This window comes from Odocoileus virginianus, chromosome 32 (genome assembly GCF_023699985.2).
Source record: "Odocoileus virginianus isolate 20LAN1187 ecotype Illinois chromosome 32, Ovbor_1.2, whole genome shotgun sequence".
NCBI lineage: Eukaryota > Metazoa > Chordata > Mammalia > Artiodactyla > Cervidae > Odocoileus > Odocoileus virginianus.
This window is the reverse complement of record NC_069705.1, coordinates 7,266,560-7,287,952: the sequence shown is the minus strand read 5'-3', so window position 1 is coordinate 7,287,952 and position 21,393 is coordinate 7,266,560. Positions and strand designations below refer to the sequence as shown.

At 44.0% G+C, this 21,393-nt stretch overlaps 1 protein-coding gene and 1 long non-coding RNA gene across 4 annotated transcripts in view; both read left to right on the top strand.

Annotated features, from left to right (window-relative positions):
• Positions 1-21,393, top strand: part of UBE2E2 (ubiquitin conjugating enzyme E2 E2) — a 356,286-nt gene that overhangs the window by 180,779 nt on the left and 154,114 nt on the right. The gene's annotated exons all lie outside the window — the stretch shown is intronic.
• On the top strand, positions 6,637-20,009 carry LOC110150368 (uncharacterized). Its single transcript, XR_011485097.1, has 2 exons — positions 6,637-17,684; positions 19,361-20,009. It is a non-coding gene; the product is annotated as an uncharacterized lncRNA (long non-coding RNA).

Sequence of the window (21,393 nt, the reverse complement as noted above, 5' to 3'; positions counted from 1 at the left end):
TGCCCTGGAGCCCGGCGTGCGCCGTGTACACACACCTCGGAGATGGTGTGCGCTGGGTTCCAGACCCCCACGGTGAAGTCAGTAACACAGTAAAGCAAGTCACGTGGATTTTTTGCTTCCCCAGTGCATGTGAAAGTTATGTTTACACGGTACGGAGTCTGTTAGGTATGCAGTAGTGTTATATCTTTAAAAACAACGTGTATTATTGCTGAAAATGCAGAACATGATGTTCAGTGAGGTGGGCCTTCAGGGAGGTGTAATCTTTTTGCTGGTGGAAAGTCTTGCCTCCACGTTGGCGGCTGCTGGCTGATCAGGCTGTTCTGAAGTTTCGGGTGGCTGTGGCGATTTCTTAAAATGAGACGACTGACTTTTCCTTTTCTGAACGATCTCTCTGTAGCATAGAATGCTACTTGACAGCATTTTACCCACATTAGAACTTCTTTCAAAATTGAAGTCAGTCCTCTCAAACCCTGCTGCTGCCTTATCACCTAAATTTATTCAGTAGTTTAAATCCTTCGTCATTTCAACAGTCTTCACCGCACCTTCACCAATAGTTTCCATCTCAGGAAACCTTTTCATCTGCTCACCTGTAAGAAACAGTGCCTCACCAGTTCACGTTCTAGCCTGGGATTTCAGCAGTTCAGTCACATCTTCAGGTTCCACTTACAATTCTAATTCTGCTGTTTTCACATCTGCAACATTATTTACTCCACTGAACTCTTGTACCCCTCAAAGTCATCCATGAAGGTTAGAGTCAGCTTCTTCCACACTCCTGTTTATGTTGATATTTTGACCTCTCCCCATGAATCACAAATGTTCTTACCAGGATCTAGAATGGTGAATCCGTTCTAGAGGTTTTCAGTTGGCTTTGTTCAGATCCATCAGAGGAATCACTATCTATGGTAGCTGTAGCTTTATGAAATGTATTTCTTAAATAATAAGATTTGAAAGTCAAAACTACTCCTTGATCCATGGGCTCCAGGATGCAGTTGTCAGCCAGTGTGAACACAGCCTGGATCTCCTACATCTCCATCAGAACTCTTGGGTGACCAGGTGCATTGTCAGTGAGCAGTCATGTTTTGAAGGGATCTTTTTTCTGAGCAGTGTGTCTCCACAGTGGGCTTAAAATATTCAGTAAACCATTTTGTGAACAGATGTATGTGCTGTCATTAGGCTTTGTTGTTCCATTTCTGGAGCATAGGCAGAGTAGATTTAGCATCATTCTTAAGGGCCCCAGGCTTCAACTTAAAGTCACCAGATGCATTAACACCTAAGAGAGTCCGCCTGTCCTCTGAAGCTTTGAAACTAGGCATTGACTTCTCCTCTCTAGCTATGAAGAGTCCTAGATGGCTTCTTGTTTAAATGTAAGGCTGTCTTATCTACATTGAAAAATCTGTTGTTTAGTGTGGCCACCCTCATGAACTATCTCAGCTAGATCTCCCGAAGAACTTGCTGCGGCTTCCACGTCAGCAATGCTGCTTCCCCTTGTACTTTTATCTTATGGGGACAGCTTCTTCCCTTCAACCTCATGAACCAGCCTCTGCTGGCTTCAGACTTCTTCTGCCACAGATCACTACCACAAAATAATAGTGAGAAGCTTTAGACTATCATGAGAATTACCCAACTGTGACACAGAGACAGGAAGTGAGGGGATGCTGATTGAAGACAGTGCTGATGGGCTGACTCAGCGGGGGGATCAGTGTAATAACTGTCAGGGAAAGTACTTAAGGACAGACGTGTGCTCACCTTCTCCAGGTTATGAGCTAGATGTTACCATGTATTTTCCAAGTTAAACTTCATAATGGGGATTTATTTTTATTGTGTTTGGCAAAAGAAAGGGGTTCAATGAATCTGTCGGTAGCTCTAGAAATAGTGGATTAGCTATTAAAAAGAAACAAAAACCAAAACCTGCATCCAGGTAGATGACCCAAATAGGCAGGTGAATTCAATCATCACCTCATTATGTTATGATTAAAGCTGATGTCAAGGTACCTGTTCTTGCACAAATAATGATTATTGGATGTATTCCTATAGGAATTTGGCACTTAGTCTTGGAAGGATAATATTTAACCTCTGCTGCTGTTATATCATAAATTTGGTTTCATTTGTGTTTTAAACTTGGAATATTTAAAATTAACCAAAGTAACTACTGACAGAAGAAACAGAAAGCCCCAATGTCCATATCTCGTTGGTCAGATTGACAAAGATTAAAAAGATAAAACACAGCTTGTCAAGGATGTGGGGGTATAGGCAGCATCATATGCTGTTGGTGAAGCTGTAAATGAATATTTCTTATTTCCATATATGTATATATAGTCAGAGCTATTGTTTTTCCAGTGGTCATGTATGAATGTGAGAGTTGGACCATAAAGAAAGCTGAGAGCCGAAGAATTGATGCTTTTGAACTGTGATGTTAAGACTCTTGAGAGTCTCTTGGACTGCAAGGAGATCCAACTAGTCCATTCTAAAGGAGATCAGTCCTGAATATTCATTGGAAGGACTGATGCTGAAGCTGAAGCTCCAATACCTTGGCCACCTGATGGGAAGAACTGACTCATTGGAAAAGACCCTGATGCTGGGAAAAATTGAAGGCAGGAGGAGAAGGGGACAACAGAGGATGAGATGGTTGGGATGGCATCACCGACTCGATGGACATGAGTTTGAGTAAATTCTGGGAGTTGGTGATGGACAGGGAAGCCTGGTGTGCTGCAGTCCATGGGGTCACAGAGTTGGACACGACTGAGCAACTGAACTGACTGATAACGTGTGTGTGTGTGTGTGTGTGTGTGTGTGTGTGTGTAAGGATTTCCTTACTGTGTTAAGTAAATGGAGGGAAGTGATTACATAGCTATATATTACTTAAGCAAAGGAAACATTCGGAAGGAAATACATTAAAATAACAACAGATTTCTGGGAAGTCATTGTGTGGAGTAGTATGTGAAAGTTGCTCAGTCATGTCTGACTCTTTGTGACCCCATGGACTATACAGTCTATGGGATTCTCCAGGCCCAGAATACTGGAGTGGGTAGCCTTTCCCTTCTCCAGGGGGTCTTCCCAACCCAGGGATTGAACCCATGTCTTCTGCTTTTCAGGCAGATTCTTTACCAGCTGAGCCACAAGGGAAGCCCTGTGGAGCAGTGTAAAACTCCAATATTTTGCATTTTTGTGTGTGTTTCCCACAGACTCTAGTCTAGTGGTTCTCAACCTTTGGTAGCTCAGTAGCTTGTCAGACTTCTTGTTAAATATGTTCGTTAATAGCCCCCATCCCAAAGAACCTAATTTTTTAAAAATTTTTAATTTTTCTAATGTTTTTAAATTAATTTTTTAACTGGGGGATGAACGCTTTGCAGTGTCGTGTTGGTCTCTGCCATGCAGCATGAGTATACAGTGTACACACACCGCTCGGTCCGATGCTGCCTGCCTGCCTGCCTGCCTGCCGCCCCGCCCCGCCCCGCCCCGCCCTGTGGGCGCCCCACCCGCCCCCGCCAGGTTGCCCGCGGTGTGCGGCACCTTCGCGCTGGCTGTCCGTGTGTGCACGGCAGGCCTTGTCTCTCGGTTCATCCAGCCCTCTCCCTCCCGCACCGGGTCCGCAAGTCTGTGCTCCGCATTTGTGTCTCTGTTCCTGCTCCGCAAATAGGCTCATCAGTGCCTTTTTCTAGACGCCATGTACGTGCGTTGTGTCCACTGACGGATGATTCAAGGTGTGGTACGTATATGCAGTGGAATATTACTCAGCCATAAAGAGGAGCCAGTCAGAGTTAGCTGGACTGAGGTGGATGAACCTGGAGCCTGTCACACAGAGTGAAGTCAGAAAGGAATCTAACTCAGTGAGTCCGGAAACCATGCTGTCAGCAACACTGCTGGTTTTTTGTATCGTTTCTCTTCCTTCCCCCTAGCATCTATATATGATACTACTAGAAAATTATTAATAGCACAGTTCAGTTCAGTCACTCAGTCGTGTCCGACTCTTTGCAACCCCGTGAACTGCAGCACGCCAGGCCTCCCTGTCCATCACCAACTCCCGGAGTTTACTCAAACCCATGTCCATCGAGTCAGTGATGCCATCCAAATACCTCATCCTCTGTCATCCCATCCCCTCCTGCTCCTGCCCTCAATCTTTCCAAGCATCAGGGTCTTTTCAAATGAGTCAGCTCTTCGCATCAGGTGGCCAAAGTACTGGAGTTTCAGCTTCAGCACCAGTCCTTCCAATGAACGCGCAGGACTGATCTCCTTTAGGATGGACTGGTTGGATCTCCTTGCAGTCCAAGGGACTCTCAAGAGTCTTCTCCAACACCACAGTTCAAAAGCATCAATTCTTCGATACTCAGCTTTCTTTATAGTCCAACTCTCACATCTATACATGACCACTGGAAAAACCATTGCCTTGACTAGACGGACCTTTGTTGGCAAAGTAATATCTCTGCTTTTTAATATGCTGTCTTTGTTGGTCATAACTTTCCTTCCAAGGATTAAGTGTCTTTTAATTTCTGGCTGCAATCACCATCTGCAGTGATTTTGGAGCCCAGAAAAATAAAGTCAGCCACTGTTTCCACTGTTTCCCCATCTATTTCCCATGAAGTGATGGGACCGGATGCCATGATCTTAGTTTTCTGAATGTTGAGCTTTAAGCCAACTTTTTCACTTCCCTCTTTCACTTTCATCAAGAGGCTCTTTAGTTCTTCTTCACTTTCTGCCATAGGGTGGTGTCATCTGCATATCTGAGGTTATTGATATTTCTGCCAGCAATCTTGATTCCAGCTTGTGCTTCATCCACCCCAGCGTTTCTCCTGATATACTCTGCATGTAAGTTAAATAAGCAGGGTGACAATATACAGCCTTGATGTACTCTTTTTCCTATTTGGAACCAGTCTGTTGTTCCATGTCCAGTTCTAACTGTTGATTCCTGACCTGCATACAGGTTTCTCAAGAGACAGGTCAGCTGGTCTGGTATTCCCATCTCTTGCAGAATTTTCCATAGTTTATTGTGATCCACACAGTCAAAGGCTTTGGCATAGTCAATAAAGCAGAAATAGATGTTTTCCTGGAACTCTCTTGCTTTTTCGATGATCCAGCGGATGTTGGCAATTTGATCTCTGGTTCATCTGCCTTTTCTAAAACCACCTTGAACATCTGGAAGTTCATGGTTCATGTATTGCTGAAGCCTGGCTTGGAGAATTTTGAGCATTACTTTACTAGCGTGTGGGATGAGTGCAATTGTGCGGTAATTTGAGCATTCTTTGGCATTGCCTCTCTTTGACAGAATGTGGTCCACTGGAGAAGGGAATGGCAAACCACTTCAGTATTCTTGCCTTGAGAACCCCATGAACAGTATTAATAGCACATGTGATTGTTATATATGGTTGTGCCTATAACTAAAAAGTATTTACGTGTATGTAAGGCCCAGCCTCAGAGAATGCTAGGACTCCCTGTATGCTTCAGGAATGACACAGTGCATATTTTCTGCCAAACAGACATAAACTGCTAGAAGCTCAGTCATGGTGTTTAGATTCTTTTGAATGAAGACTTCAGTTATCTGAAAAAAAAAGGGGGGGGGGGAGATGTTGAAAACAATAGAGCAATAAACAAAGATAAAGTAGAATATATACTGTTTGGTTCCGTTAGAAGGTAAATGCGATGTTCCAAGTTATATCTCATTTTAATAGTCTGCATTCTAATGTGATAAAGGATGTGCCTGTTTCATGTTATAAAACAAATACTAAACTCTGACTAGACAAATTGGAAGCTATAAGACTCAAATTTGTTACATTTCCCACTGAGATTAGGTTTCTCCCCTTGACAACATGAAGCTTTTCCTGACTCTTAGCCGGCCGTTTTCTCCTACCCTCCTTTTTTCTCTTCTCTGTGCCAAATTTTAGTTTAATGCAACATCTGACCTCTGTGGTTGGAAAAACCGAGTTTGTATAAAACTATATTAGAATGTAGTAAAATCAAGTGTTACTACCTTAAGAATTATTTGATACAGATCTTCTTCTATAAAAACATGTTGCAAAGAAGTTAAGTGTTTGATGAAATAATACTGATGTGTGTATTATATGAGAATTACATCGGCGACAGGTAACATTGAGAGGCCCTTCTGTGTTACATGTTTATCCAAGTCAGTTCTATCATTCATATTTTTTTCAGGTTCTTTTGGTGATTGTCACAGCCTTGCTTCAGGTGAACTAAGAAATCAGACCAGAGTTTGCCTTATGTACAAAGTCCCTGCTTTGTTGCTTTCAACATGCACAGACAGCCCGAAGGCAGGAAAATATCATTCTCATGGTGGGATTAGCTAACTTTCTGGTCTGATCAGGCACCAGAAGGGTGTTTGGTGCAGGAGCAAGGTGATCATGACCGTGCTTGCAACTCAGAAGGAGTTAGACTGTAGGACTCGCCTGAGGACCCACTCCATTCAGGCAGAGGTGGAGAATTCTGGCTGCTCCTTCTGACAGTCACATATTTTGGACACTATTTCCCTGGTGAAATTTATTGCTGGTGTCTTTGGTGCACAGAGATGAACCTCCAGAGGGAGGGGCAGGTGAGATACTGGATGGGAGGAAAGATGCCAGGTCCAGCTGCCTCTGGAGTTAAAGTCTTGAGTAAAGTCCCTGAGAAAGCTAACCAACCACTCTCAGGGTGGTAATTCCTGATTAGGTCCTTCACATATTAACTTGCATATATAGCTAATGCATGCATATCATATGATCGTATTGATATTTTTCAGGTTTCACATATGATCATTGAGTGGTCTGTGAACAATCAGTGGGCTCAACAAGTTTGCTTCACTGTAATTTGGGATGGAATGGGATGGCCCAGAAGTGCACTGCACATAGTCAGTGTTATTCTGTGAGCCTTTTCTTTCAGTTATAGATGCAAATACCACTGGGCGGTGATGTAAAACGTATATCCTGCTGTGAGTCACAGACAAAAATGGTTGAAATCAGCAGTGAGTATTTTAAATTACAGGTGAGATACAACCATAACTTCTGTCAATCCTAGATTTATAGCAGAATAGAATTTACTGGCTTCTTGGGGGTTATTTTAGTAACTAAAAATCTAAGGCTTTCCTTATTTTCAAAGTTAACATTACTCTTACACAGAACAGGCAGCTAAGATAGTAACTGAAAAAGAAAATAGTGTTGTTTGTTGAAAAGCACGTCTTATGCTATAGGCATTCTATCAACAACAGACTCTTTTCTGGAGGCGTTAAAATCACTGTTATGATAGATCTCTCATGTTAGCATATAGACAGACTCCCTGAATCTTCAGCACAGCCATAGACGATGTGACGGGATGGATGGTTACAGCAGTGATGAGTCTCAGTGCCGCACTTAGCAGTGCTTAAGTCCTGCTGTTACTTTGCAGATGATACTTTAATACGGTTAAAATTCCCTTGGCGGGAAGGACGTCAGAGTAAAGGCCTCAGCAGCTGTCCTAGTCTTCCTCATCTCCTCTCTCACAAACGGTACTTTCAGCTGGGCCCGTCAGACGCTGGGGCTCTCCCATCTCTGGCGACACAGGCTTCCAATGTAAAAAGAGAGCTGCCCACCCGTCCCCCTCACCGTGAGCTGCCTTCCTTGTTCTGTGTGTCCAGATGTTCTCCTGCCAGATCTTCCTCGGGAAGCCTCTCAGACCTTGTAGGGGCTCAGGGAGGTGCCCCGTCGGACTTGCCAGGGCAGGTGTGGGTGCGGCTGGAGGATTCGTGTCCCGTTCTGCAGGGGCCCTGCAGAGCAGATTCCCGCTCACCTGGTGTGCACTGTCTGGAGAGAGACCCGCGCTGGACGGTGAGCCCTGTCCGTCCCCTGTGGTCTGTGCCTGGTGTAGCGCCTCACAGATGGAAGGAGCCGCATACATAGTTGCTAGGTGACTGCACGAGGCATTGATTCCACTGACGCCGTCTTCTCTGGAGGCCCACTCAGCTGGCTTGAATTGCATGGCACCCACCCGTGGACTGGGGACACTCCCGCTCTCCCCAGTCTTGCTCAGGGATGCTGAGCCTTGAACACTCAGCCTCACTCCTCAACGAAGAGGTTTCAAAACTGGCAGTCAGACTTGCATGGATGCAGATAAAATGCTGGCTGATAGTCTGCTGAGTCTCAACAGGTAGGCAGAAGGACAGATGAACAGAGTACTTAGGAGGCATTTAGGAGGCGACAGATGCTTGGAGCAAGAAGTTCATGATCAGTCATGAGAACAGGTAGCCCTCATCTGCTGTAGAACTTAGGATTTTCTAACAGAAATTATGGTTTAAGTTAGGTTCAATCACCCACTGAATGTGAGCTCCTTGAGGACATGAGACATGTCTGTCCACATGTATTTTCTGTCATTCATTAATTTGATGCCTATAAGATATAACTTTGCAATAAGAATGCCAGTGATATTCTAAATAAATTTTCCTTTCATTATAAAAGAAAATGGGGCCCCCTTACAGAGCCTTTGGAGATAAGAAAAGCTGCAGAAAGATGATGAAAACCATCTGTGATCTCACTGTCCTGAGATGGTCAATATCAACTTGTTGATATCTTTTCAAGTTTTTATTCTATTTGTGCCTATATATAATTTTTATAAAACTTAGATAAAATTAATTCTGTAGTTTGCTTTTTTCCCCCACTGAGCAGTTTCCCCGTATCATTAAAAACATCTCCAAACATATAATTTGTAAAGACTTCATATTCTCTTCTCTGACAGTGCTATAATTTATTTAACCACTTTTCTATTTTTAGATAAACTGTTTCCATTTAAAGTACGTGAGAGTCAGTACTCACCCTGTAACCTCTGCGGCCTCCCACATAGTGCATTTATGTAGTAGGAGCCCAGTAAACACATAAGGAAGGTATGAGTGGGTTGGATTTCCCAGAATGAACTCTGTAACTGCTTACTGAGCCCCACTCTTGAGTAAAATGAAGGAGTTGATCAGAAAGCTTATGTAAGAGGTCAGTTTTATGATTATGTGATTTGGAGAATGATTCTAATTGATTTTTCCCTGGTCAGAGCTGCATCTTGTTCTTGAGACGTGTGTGTAAAGGCCAGACAAGGCTCTTCTGTGTGGGTGGTGAAGTGGAGGCGCTGGAGAACCTCGCAGGAGACAGGCAGCTCGGAGAAGCAGGGCCCTGCCGTCCGTGGCGACCGCTTCTTGCATCTGCAGTCTGGGGACAAATCGTGTTCCTCATTCTAACTTCCCCGACAGCGCTTTACAGTTCTTTTCACCGTCTACACCAGAACTGCTTACAAAGAGGCAAGAATCGTCACAAAGTGTTGAGTCGTCATGTATCCGCTGAGGTGTATATAGGTGACTGAGTTTAAAGCCGGCTCCTTTTATGAAGTCTCCCCACCCTCCCCCTTCTTTCCAGGAAAGGAGTGGTCTTTATGTCGGTATTTGTCTGCCTTTGTTATTAGGACCACAGATGTTCCAGATGTGGTGTTGGCTAGTCAGGAACAGAGGAAAAGGATAAGAACTGTTTCCAGACGTGGAAAAAGAAGGTCGTGTGGATCAGATACAAGCAGTAGCATCCTTGTTCCTTTCACCTTTTTTCAAATGAGGAAGCAAGATTTTAGTTCATTAGGGAGAACTTTTCTGAAAGGTAAAACTTTTCCAAAGGGCATGGTCTGGTTTATCATGTGTAAACTGGTAATGTTTGAGCATCTTATAGGATTGTTCCATGGGATATTTCTCTGTTAGCTTGAAGAATAATTCTCAGATCCTTTAGACAGAAATGCAACAGATGTTATTTTATACATGTTTGTGGTGACACGAAGTCTTATGTAATTAGGTGACCAGTATGCTATTACAGTCTATTATAACCTGGCCTAGGAGATGGTCTTATGCTTATCCAAAAGATGGAAGGTAACAGGAATAAATGCAGCCAGCCACAAAATTTGGCTTTGATGGTAGGTTTGTTTACCAGTGTTGACTAAAAGACCAAGAGATTTGTTGGTCTGTGAGTCGAAACATTAATGGCATAGTTAGCCTTCTATATCCTTTAAATTATCTCTAAATTACATATAATACCTAATATATTGCAGACACTATGTAATCAGTGGTAAATACAATGTAAATACTACGTAAATAGTTGCTGGGCCCAACAAATTTAAGTTTTGCTCTTTGGAACTTCCTGGAATTTTTAATTCCAAATATTTTTGATCCATGGTAGGTTAATCCATGGATGCAGAACCCATGGATATGGAGGGCTGACTATATCGGCTGTTTGCTTAGAAAATACTGTTTCTAGAAGCTGGCGTTCTAACCAATGGTGGGTGACTTGTCAGGAAGATACAATGAAGGTTTTGGACTAGATGACATTTCAAGTTTCTTCCTATCCTGAAATTCTTGAATCGCCAAGTTCTAGGTCCCTGTTTATTAGCTGTTCTGCAAATTCTCACCTGTATGTTTCGCAGAGTGAATACCCCCCATACTGGGCAAGTGAGTTCATTGCTGTTTAAGAAAAGTAGTACCCACACATACGCACACGCACGCACACACACACACACACTCTCTGCTGCATCGGGCCTCAGTCGCAGCACTGGCATCTCCCACTGCAGTGCAGGGCCTCTGGTCTGGGCACACAGGCGCAGCACTTGTGGGCGGGGCTTAATCGCTTGTGACCGGTGGGATTGTTGTTCCCCAACCTGGGATCGAACCCACATCCCCTACGTTGCAAGGTGGATTCCTCACAACTAGACCACCCGAGAAGTCACGAGTCCCTTTCTCTTAGAGACTTGGTTTTCTCTTCTTGTCTACTTACAGACCTTGCAGTTCTTGTTTCAAGGGTCCCTTCTGCGTTAAGGAATCACAGCATTCAGTGAAAGCTTTAAAATCTCCGAGGCTGTAACTGTTCTGTTCTCCTGAGTACATCTAGAACAGATGAGCATGCCTAGTGCTTGAACTGAAGTTTACTCCAGTTCTCACACCCCAGATAAGGATAGTTCATTAGCAATGCAATGTGAAGGGAACTAAAGATAATTCTGAAAAAATTCTTAACTGGAATTGTCTTACATTTTCATTATCTTAATAGTGAGGGTCTGAGAATAAAGCCCTTCTATTTCATTTTTCTTTCCTCCGTATACATAATCTTTTCTGAAGATTTAATATGGGAGTGAATGTCTATTTCTGGTCATAGCTCTTGTTTTAATGTTTAACAGTTATTTTTCTCTTATCAGGATGGCAGTTAATATATTGCCAGCCAAGATAAGAGTTCTTGGCCTTCTTTCGCTTAACTGCTTTTTATTACTTTATAACAAACTAACACTGTAGCCTGTAATAATGTTTGCATGACCAGTGTATTTGTTCGTTTCTAAGTCAATTATTGCTAGAGGTACCAGGTGCTTTAAACACATATCTTAAACTGAAATAAGGGCCATTGCACTTTGGCAAGACATGTGAAGTCTTTATAAGGACACTCGTGAATACTGTCAGTGAGAACAGAGTGTAAACCCCACGTCCCTTCTTGAACCTGAAGACGGGAGGACAGCGGTCCTGGTGCTGCCCGTCTGTACAGGCGAGGACCCTCAGCTGTGCGGTTCTGAAGGGGCCACCCGGCATCCTCCTCCCGTGCGCGGTGCTCAGGGAGACTCCTTTGGCCTAGCTTATTAGTTCCTGAGTCTGGGGGTTGGCCTCTTTGAAGCGTGGTTGGGAGCACTCCTGAGAATTTCGAGAATGAGTGGATATCTTAAGAGTTTCTCTTCAAGCTTTTCCTCCCTGGCTCATTTGGAAAGATAAGTACTGTTTGACAATTCTGTTTAATTCAGTAGTTATTTACTGTGCCAAGCTCTATAGGAAATACCAAATTAAATAAGATGGAAATCTTCTATAGTCAACCAGAGATGTCTAAGAAATAAATAATTTGTAATACAGTATTAATGAAAAGATAGCAAAGACTTGCAGTTACCACATTAAGGTACAAATGACTTCCTAACTGAATCCATTTATCTACAATCAGGCACGAAAGAAGCAGTCAGCAGACGGATCCCCTCTGATAGAGGATCGGGTAGCCTTTCTGTGTGGAGAGCAGATATTAATGGACATGAATACCTTTGTTCTTCCTGTGTTTGCCTTAATTAATACTGAATTTGATGGCTGCTTCTTCTGGTTTCTAAGGATAAAATATGGAACATTTAATCCTATTGTTAGGATTAACGAGCATTCTTTTTACAATCTTGTGCACATTGTACCATTAATGAAAGTTCTGCTGCTGCAGGCAAAATATTTTATTTGAGAATGAAAAAGTAAATTGAGATACTGTGTTGTGTAAGAGGTTCTTAGTGAATGAAGTATTGTGTCAGCTTGATCTCAGCTGAGGCTAAGATACTCTGATAGCTGTGAGATGGTAAGGTAATGGAGAAGTTTAGAGACATGGGGCTGATTTTTATGTAACTCAATCTGATTTATAGTTGGTGAAGTTTATTTTACCTCTATGATTTGGTAGAGGTACTCAGCCAAGTAAGTGTCAGCTTTCAAGCTATGTTTACTCACAAGCCTTCTAATAATAGCATCAATTCTGCTAGTAGTATGAATGATGAAATCAAAATCAGCACTTATTTCAATCTTTTTCTACTTTACTGTGCTTTTACCATTTGACTATGGGACATTTCAGGCTTCCCTGGTGGCGCTAGTGTTAAATAACGTGCCTGCCAATGCAGGAGACATAAGAGACGCAGGTTTGATCCCTGGGTTGGGAAGATCCCCTGGAGGAGGGCATGGAAACCCATTCCAGTTTTCTTTCTTGGCTGGAGAATCCCATTGACAGAGGAGCCTGACAGTCTGTAGTCCATGGGGTCACAAAAATCCCGACACAGCTGAAGCAACTTAACGCACACACATGCACATAGGACATTTCAGTCATATACAGAGTACAGGGTTAGCATAGTGAAGTCTGCTTTCCCATCGCATTTGTCAACATGTGGCCACACTACCCCATTCACCCCCATCTCACTTCTCATTTAAAGCAAATCCCAGACATCATCACATCATTTCTTCATACATATTTCAGTATGTGACTCTGTAAGTAAGGACCTTTTTATCTTGAAACATAACTGTAATACTACTGAAAAAATAGCCACTTTCACACTCCAGTATTCTTTTCTGGAGAATTCCATGGACAGAGGAGCCTGGCAGGCTACAGCCCATGGGGTTGCAAAGAATCAGACAGGACTGGGTGACTAACACTTTCACTTTTGGAAGTAAGAAATGCTGGAGTCCAGCCAGGTTCCCATGACTGTAAGTAGCTCCAGGTGCTTGGATAGGCCATTATACCTTCCCTTCTCCTTGCTTTCTTGTCTTTAAAAAGAGAAGGTTCAACAAGATAGTCTCTAAACTCCTGTCTGTCCCTAGTATTTGTAACTGGAGCAATGAGGACCCCTCCAGTTTCTGGTCCAGCATGTACGGGGCTTGCAGATCATCCCTGTGTGCTAACAGGTAAAAAGTCGAAGGAACTGAGAAGTCAGCAGTTGTTCTTAGATCTGTCAGAGACGTGGGGTCACAGGGCAGACTGCTGCCCCAATGCTGAAGAGACAAGCCCGGCAAACACAGAGAATCACAGCCAACTGGAGGAGAAATGCCTGTGGAAAGCAGCATTGGGGTGAGAAGCCCGGAAGGGTAAGTGATGGATTGCCGGAGGGTCCCAAACCCCAGGGGGCCCCGTCAGAGTGGCTCCACAGTTTTGGAGTTTTCCTCCAGGAACTTGATGAGGTTCTGACAGTGAACCTCTCCTGCAGGGTGAGAGGAAAGAACCATGTTGAACTACTCCTGAGCATTCTGTTTTTCTTACCAAAGGATGTCCTCAGAGAAACTATCAGAGCCAAAACTGTTGGGGATTGATCAGAGCCTGAGAGACCTAGGGGAGGAGAGTACTCAGCTCCAGCCCACTGCAGGCATCCTGTGCTCCTTAAGTGGGGGAAACAGAAGCACTGAAGCACACATTTAGGAGAGAAAGGCTCACTAAAACAGTGGTTTGATCTTGAGCAGACTCTGGGAGATAGTGAAGGACAAGGAGACAGCGAAGGACAGGGAAGCCTGGCATGCTACAGTCCACGGGTCACGAAGAGTTGGACATGGCTGAGCAACTGAACAACCAAAATTAATCATTGGACTCAAAATGCTTCCTCTATTGCTGTACCTTACCACTGCATTACTCAGTACCTGTTTGAAGCAGTTCCTGTTACCCAGCACATCACATCCATCTGTCAAGAAAAAAATCACCAGGCATTCCAGAAGACAAAACCACAGGTTGAAGAGACAGGGTGAGTAACAGAAGCAGACTCCAATAGGGCAGCGTTGTTGGAATGATCAAACTGGGAGTTTAAAACAAATTGTGATTAAAATGCTAAGGACTCTAATGACTAAAAGAGACAGGATGCGAGAACAGATGGACATGTGAGCAGAGGATGGAAATTCTATGAAAGAATCAAAAAGGAATCCCAGAGACCAGAAACACCAACAGAAATGAAGACTGCCTTCAGTAGGCTTAGCAGGAAACTGGACATGGCTGAAGGGAGAGTCTCCAAGCAGGAGGGTATGTCAATGAAACTTCCAGAAAGTAAAAACAAAGAGAACAAAGACTGAAAAAACAGAACATCCAAAAACTGTGGGACCACTACAGAAATATCCATGACGTTCATAGAACGCAAATACCACCAAAGAGAAAAGAAGGGGAGAAATGTGAAGCAGTAAAGACTGAGATTCCCCCCAAGTTCATGTCAAACATGAAACCACAGATCCAGGAGGCTCAGAGAACACCAGGCAGGATAAATGCCTCCCAAACTGCATCTCGGCATGTCATATTCACACCACACATCATGACTATCCTAGCATAACTTCTTATGCTGATGGTCTCAAATGTGTCTGTATACGTACGTGGTATGTGTGTATATCCAACTCCGTTCTCTCCCCAGAGCTCCAGACCCACCTGCACCCCTGCTGACCTGACATTTTCATTTGGATGCTCTACAAACACCTCAAACTTTACGGGTGAAAGGTGAGAGTATGGATTTACTCTCCATACTTACCTGTTAACTCTATTCCTGCCCATCTTTTCCCAACTCTTAATGGTACACCATTCACCCAGTAACTGAGACCAGAGCTCCAGAGATTAGTGTTCACCTGTCACTCATCCCCCGATGCTGGCCACCGCGCGGTCCTGTCTGTGGTGCCCGCAGAACACGTCCTCTCCATAGCATCCTGTCCTCAGTTGCATTCTTACCCCTGTCCAGTCGCTACAGAGTGGCCCAAGCAATTCCCATAAAATAGAGGTGGGGACTTCATCTCTCTAGGGACATCCCATAATGCTTGGACTAACATCCGACTCTGAGCCTCTTGCGGTGCCCCGAAGCCCCGACGTGGCCTGGCCCTGCAGCCCTCGCCCTCCGCCTCCTCCCTGTTAGCCGAGGACCTCTCCTAGTCTTTCCCATCTTAAGGACTCAGTCCGTTCTGCCTCCCTCCCACCTCCTGCTCCCCACCGTCCCATTCTGTAGGTCTCAGCTTCAGTACCCCTGACTTGGGAGGCTTTTCTTAGCACCACGTAAATACAACAGCTCCGTCTCCCTGTTTGTTACCTTCCTAGTAACTCTCGCTTGGTCTGCTGTGGGGTTTGGGTCTGCTGCCGCGCTGGGCAGGGCTGTGTCTTATAGCTCCGGGCCTCCAGGAGAGGCCGCCTGGTACCTGACACTCCAGACCTACTTGGTGGGTGGAGGGCAGGAGGGATGGAGGGGACCCCTGAGGGGAGCAGGGAGGTGTGGAAAGCGTGGCGAAGCCTGGGGAATCTAGACAGGAGCGCAGTAAGGACAGAGGCAGAGGAATTTACCTAGTGGGGTCAGCCATGATATCTGCTGCTCCCCAGGAATTAGTCCAAGCCACTCAATAATCCTATTTCCCTTGTGTGGGTGGGCCTGAGGGGCAGTGGGCTGAGTGCGGTCTGGGGATGTTTTCCTCGCTTCGGTGAAGGAGCGGGCAGAAAGGGGTGTGTCCTCTTCCTCCTTGCAGGTGGTCCTGTGCAGATCAGAGGACCAGAGCTCCTGCAGCTGTCATGATCCCAGACGGGAGAGGAGGCCTTCACAGAGAAGGAAGGGACCAGAGCCAGGGGCCCCGCTCCGGCTCTGCACTCACGCGTTTCTCTCCTGGATCCGCAGTAAGGCATGCAGTGGATGCCCGCTTTCCTCAGCTCAGCTTCATTTAGAGGTTCTGATGGCCTCACTGAAACAGTGAAAATCTCCGTAGGGAAGGGAGCACATTCAACTGGGTACTTTGGCACCTGATGTGGAGAGCTGACTCTGGAGAAGACCCTGATGCTGGGAGAGATTGAAGGAGGAAGAGAAGGGGACCACAGAGGATGAGATGGTTAGATGGCATCACCGACTCGATGGACATGAGTTTGAGCAATCCCAGGGAGATGGTGAAGGACAGGGAGGCCTGGGGTGCTGCAGTCCATGGGGTCACGAAGAGTCAGACACAATCTAGCAACTGAACAGCAACAGCAAGGAATTCATTGTCCAAAGGTTAGGTTTTGACACTCAAGGCCTTTGAATGATGGATGGAAGTGGTCTATACGGGGCTGAAGAACAAAAAATTTTATTTCCACCATTAATCTGTTTGTTTCCACCATTTTAATCTGTTTCCATCTGAACTTAATCTGTTTCCACCATTTTCTGGCTGTGTGACTCAGGGCAAGTTCTTTAACCTTTCTCTGCCTTGTGCTTCTGCGTCAGTAATGCCTGCCCCAATAGGGTTGTTCTGAGGATTAAACGAATTCATCCATAGAAAGCTTGTTGGCTATGATTCCTAGTGGTGATGAAATTTATTTTAAAGTTAGCAGTTCACAAGCGTCTGTCCATAAGAACCCATTAGGAACCTTGTGAAATGCTGGGTCCCATTGCCAGAGCGTTTTCCCGGGTGGCGTGAGTTGGGGCAGTGCATCTGGCCCCTGCCCCAGAGCTCAGCAGAGAAACCGCAGCAAACCGTAGAGGCAATGGGGCTTAGAGCTGTGAGGCGAGGTCTGCTGGGAAATTCATCTTTGGGGTGTCGTTATGGGGAACTGGAGCTTGAAGAATCGAAATGAGACGTTGCATGAGATACGGCAAAGGCAGTCTTGTCAGACTCTGGTATAAAACAACACTTTGCGAGTTGAGCCTGTGTCCCTCAAAGAACAAAGGTCCCTCAGAAAGGACGAGAGACTCAGAAAGGTGAGGACGTGTGCCGAAAATCCATCCTGTTCACTATGATGGTGGTCCCCCGGGGCCGTGCTCGCGGGGTGTGAGGAGACGCGGGGTGTGAGGAGACGCGGGCTGAAGGGGTCGCTGAAGGAGCCGGAAGGGGTCGCTGAAGGAGCCGGAAGTGGGGTCGCTGAAGGAGCCGGAAGGGATCTCTGAAGGAGCCGGACCGGCCACGGGGCGCGCGGGTCCCACCCGCCGGCCATCGGGGGAGCAGCTGGATGCGCGTCGGGACTCTGTTGACAGTTTTTTAGACGCTAGCATCGGGATCACTTTGCTTGAGAGTCTGTATCACTGTGTAATGACTTTTTTATGTTTACTGTAGTTTTGATAACTTTCCCATCGTTTACAGTTCTCTTGTTTTTATCCTTTTTCTTTTTAAGATTCACTTGACTAAAGACTTTTAATTTTGTCACCTATCCTAGAACATGTCCCCACACTGGATACTTTACACCTATTATTTATAATGCTCACAACAACTTTGCAAGGTAAACACACTCCCTTTGTAGGGGAGAAAAGTAAGACCCACCTCAAGTCATGCTAAGTTACAACTCAAACTGAGGTCTGTCCAGGAAGTCCTTGCGCCAAGAGGTTTCCCCTGCTGTATTCAGTAGCGCACCTAACACTGAAGGCTTAACTACGCTTAATCATTTGTTTTTGTTTTTTTTTTTTTTCATTTATTTTTATTATGCTTAATCATTTGTTTGAAATCTCTGAAGGGACTTTTCATGGAGATGCTATCAGTCTGCTTTTTAATGATGCATAGAGCAGGTCGTGTTACTGATGAATAGTGAGGAACAAATAGATCCTGAGGTGCCTAGTTTATCTTTTAAGGAAGAAAACTCATTATTTGGATATTTTAACCTTCACATCCATATATCATGTTTTCACATGAGACATTAAATCTATTTACACCATTTTAGTGAATGATGTACTTTTCGCCTCTGGATTATTGCTCCAATTTCTCCTTCTTCTCTGTTGTCGCAAATAAATTACCGTAAGGATAAACCTATTCTTTGTGGAAGAATAGGAAAGCAAACTTTGGTTATTAAAACTGGAAAAAAAAAAAAAAAAAAGCCTTTGTGTCTGAAAAAAAAAAAAATCTAGTTTCTTTGGAGATGGGAAGAAAAGTAGCTGAATACAGTTTGAGAATCATCCAGAAAATGTCTAGCTGAATACCAAATATTCAATAGATGTTTTAACATAGTAGCCAACTTTCTTGTATCATTATTGGTATTAAATATATTGCCTAAACAGTGTGGGAAAGATGTTTACCCATGTGGGAAAGTAGAGTCTTGTGAGTGACTTGGAGAGTTTACCTGCTAGTGGAGCATTGATATATTTCTAGAAGCTTGTGAGGCCTTGAAAAAGCAAGTTGGGAACACTGTCCACTGGTTTGTGGCCCCACGAACTGTATGCAGACTCCTCTCTCCAGGAGATTTCCAGGCAAGCATACTGGGGTGGGTCGCGTTTCCTTCACCAGAGAATCTTCCCGACTCGGGGTTGGAACCCGCGTCTCTTACTCTCCTGCATGGGCAGACGGATTCTTACCACCGCACCACCTGGGAAGCCCATTAATAGAATTAGGTTTTCTTTAAAATTTTTGAAAGAAAACACACTATAATGATAATAGCTTTCCTGTCACTCTAATCCGTTAACGATGGCTCTGGCACGTGACCCTGATGACAGTCACCCGCCCGGCTTTCTAGAACCACCAGCGCCTTGTCCCTATCGGTGCTCTTGTCAGGCCGAGCAAAGAGCACACGTGTTGATGAGGCCCGTGGGTGCTCACACGATGCTGATGCGCACACGCGGCTCCCGGAAGCCGGGCAGCGTCGGGTCTGAGCTCTGAGTCCACTCAGTCTCTCAGGGGTCGGTGCACTCTCAGCGTCTGCAGAATGCTCGCATCTCCCGTGGATTTCACAGCAGCGCCATCTCTTCTTTTTCTTTCTGTAACCTCCCTCCGCTCCTGGGCTCAGTAGTTCACTTCCCCCGAAGGGTGCAAAAGGTGAGTATGGAAGGAATGGTGCATCAGAGAACAAGCAGGATGAAGGAGAAGGGAATCAGCTTGTAAATTGGTTACAGTGGTTCTTGGTTTGGGTGGGGTTTTTGTTTTTAAGGTACAGTGGATTACTCAGCCTTAAGACACTCTTTGTTCAGACAGAATTGGACCCCAGACCCTAGAACACGTCACAGCTGGACTGCTGCCGTAGGGGTGGACATACGAAGCTGATCCTTCCTCAGCGGCCCCTTCTCCTCTGAGAAGGGCAGGGGACGAGGGGAGTCTTGTAAATAACTTAGCAGGGCACTATTTGGAAATGACTGCTCTGCAACTGTGATCCCTGCTTTTTGGAGTGTGCTGAGCCCAAAGAGGGGGAAGATGGATTTCACTGTCCAAGACGAGGTCAGCAAGCTTTGTCTGTGAGCTCAATACGTGAAAGCTATTGAATTGCATGCCTTAGTAGATTTTATAATGTGAATAATCAGACTGCTGGCTTATCTTTTTGTAATTTTCCTGTTAAGATTGTCCCTTTTCGTAATAAGAGATGTAGTCTCCAGTTTTTGTTACTCTTCGGAAATGGTTCAAGTACAGTATAGTATTATTACTACAGATAGATTGCAGCCATTAAACACTCTCTGATTTTTCTTGAGCTGTTAGTTGTATTGTCCTTTTCTTAGGTAACACATTACAGAGCTATCTTATGAGCTGCATGGTGAGGTTTAGAGATTTATCACCATTCAGATGTATCTGAGGATCGCCTCTTAAATACAAAATAGAGCTTTGAAGTGACGATAAAATAATATAAACAGAATTTTAGTCTCTGAAAGGCACTTTATTTGCAATAACCACTGTATAAAGAAAAACCTTCCTGTTCTCAGGTAATTTCCATTTGTTTGAAGTACTAAGCCCTGCAGACAGGAGGTGAAGGGCCTGAGTTTGCTTCTAAATGATGGCGTAACAAATACGTTTATGTGATGCTTAAGCCTCAATATTTGGGAATTAAAATTAATTCAAAATATTTTCAATAAGAATGTGGCCAAATTGGCTCACATACTATAGTGCAAGCTGATAAATAATCAGAAAGCAATCAGTACAATTGCTTATTTACAGTTCTTCAAGCTGTTCATGTAAAACCATCTTTAAATCTAATGCCTTAACTGAAAAGCATGTAAGTAAACCCTACTAATCATGATCACTTGGAAATGTACAACTTTTCCTCCAGAAGATGTGGATGAATGTTCTGCAGCTATACCCAGAAAGCAGCGTTTTGGTCATCTCTGTAAAATATTCTGTTTTCTCAAATGCAGTAATCATATCACAAGTACTTTCAAATTCCAAACTGGCGCATCAAGAAAACAAGCAAGAGTCTTTGCCTTTCTTAATTCTGATTACCCTAATTTAGGATAAATAAGATAAATAATACTTCCTTAATGCTTTAAGATGGTGGACTGAAAGGGCCATAAAGTGCAAATTACTGTTTGTTTGAACGCTCTTTGTGCTTAGTAAGTAAAAGGTGGAATAAAAGGAAAAGCCAAAAATTGTGACAAACAGTACTAGCATTTAAATGCAAATTTCCAAAAATTATTCTCACATTAGACTGGAGACAGACTTTTTTTACATTGGGTGGGATGATTTTAGTTGTTTGAGTGTTCGGCAGGCTTTGCATCATATGACCACATGAGACAGGGTGCCTGCTCTACCGTTTGTGGGTGAATTACCGCCATAAAGCTCTATAGAACTCTAGTATGTTCCCATTTCCTCTCTGCTTCCTTTTCCCAACAAGTGTTGGAGAACAGTGCTTCCTACTATTCTGTCCTAGTTTAGTAGTAGTCTTCTCATTTTTTAATATTTCATATTCAATTAAAGATAACTTCAGTACTTTAAAAAGTTCCTCTGCTCCTCCCTAGAGCAATGTGTTTACATGTGGATTCATTTGAGATAACAGTAACATACAGACTTATTTTCTGCTACTTTTTTTTTTACAGTTCCTGATGAAATTGATAAGCTCTACATGTGGTCCTGTGAGAACAGAGATTGTTTGATTTTGTGATAAAAAGGTCCTTGATTATGCTGCAGCTGAAAATTCTAAACTCTATTTTCAGCTTTCAATGCCTTGAACAAGTTCCGTATTCATGTATGTGATGCAATGTTAATGGAAGCAAAAGTAAAAATTTATAGTAGAATACTTATGCCCA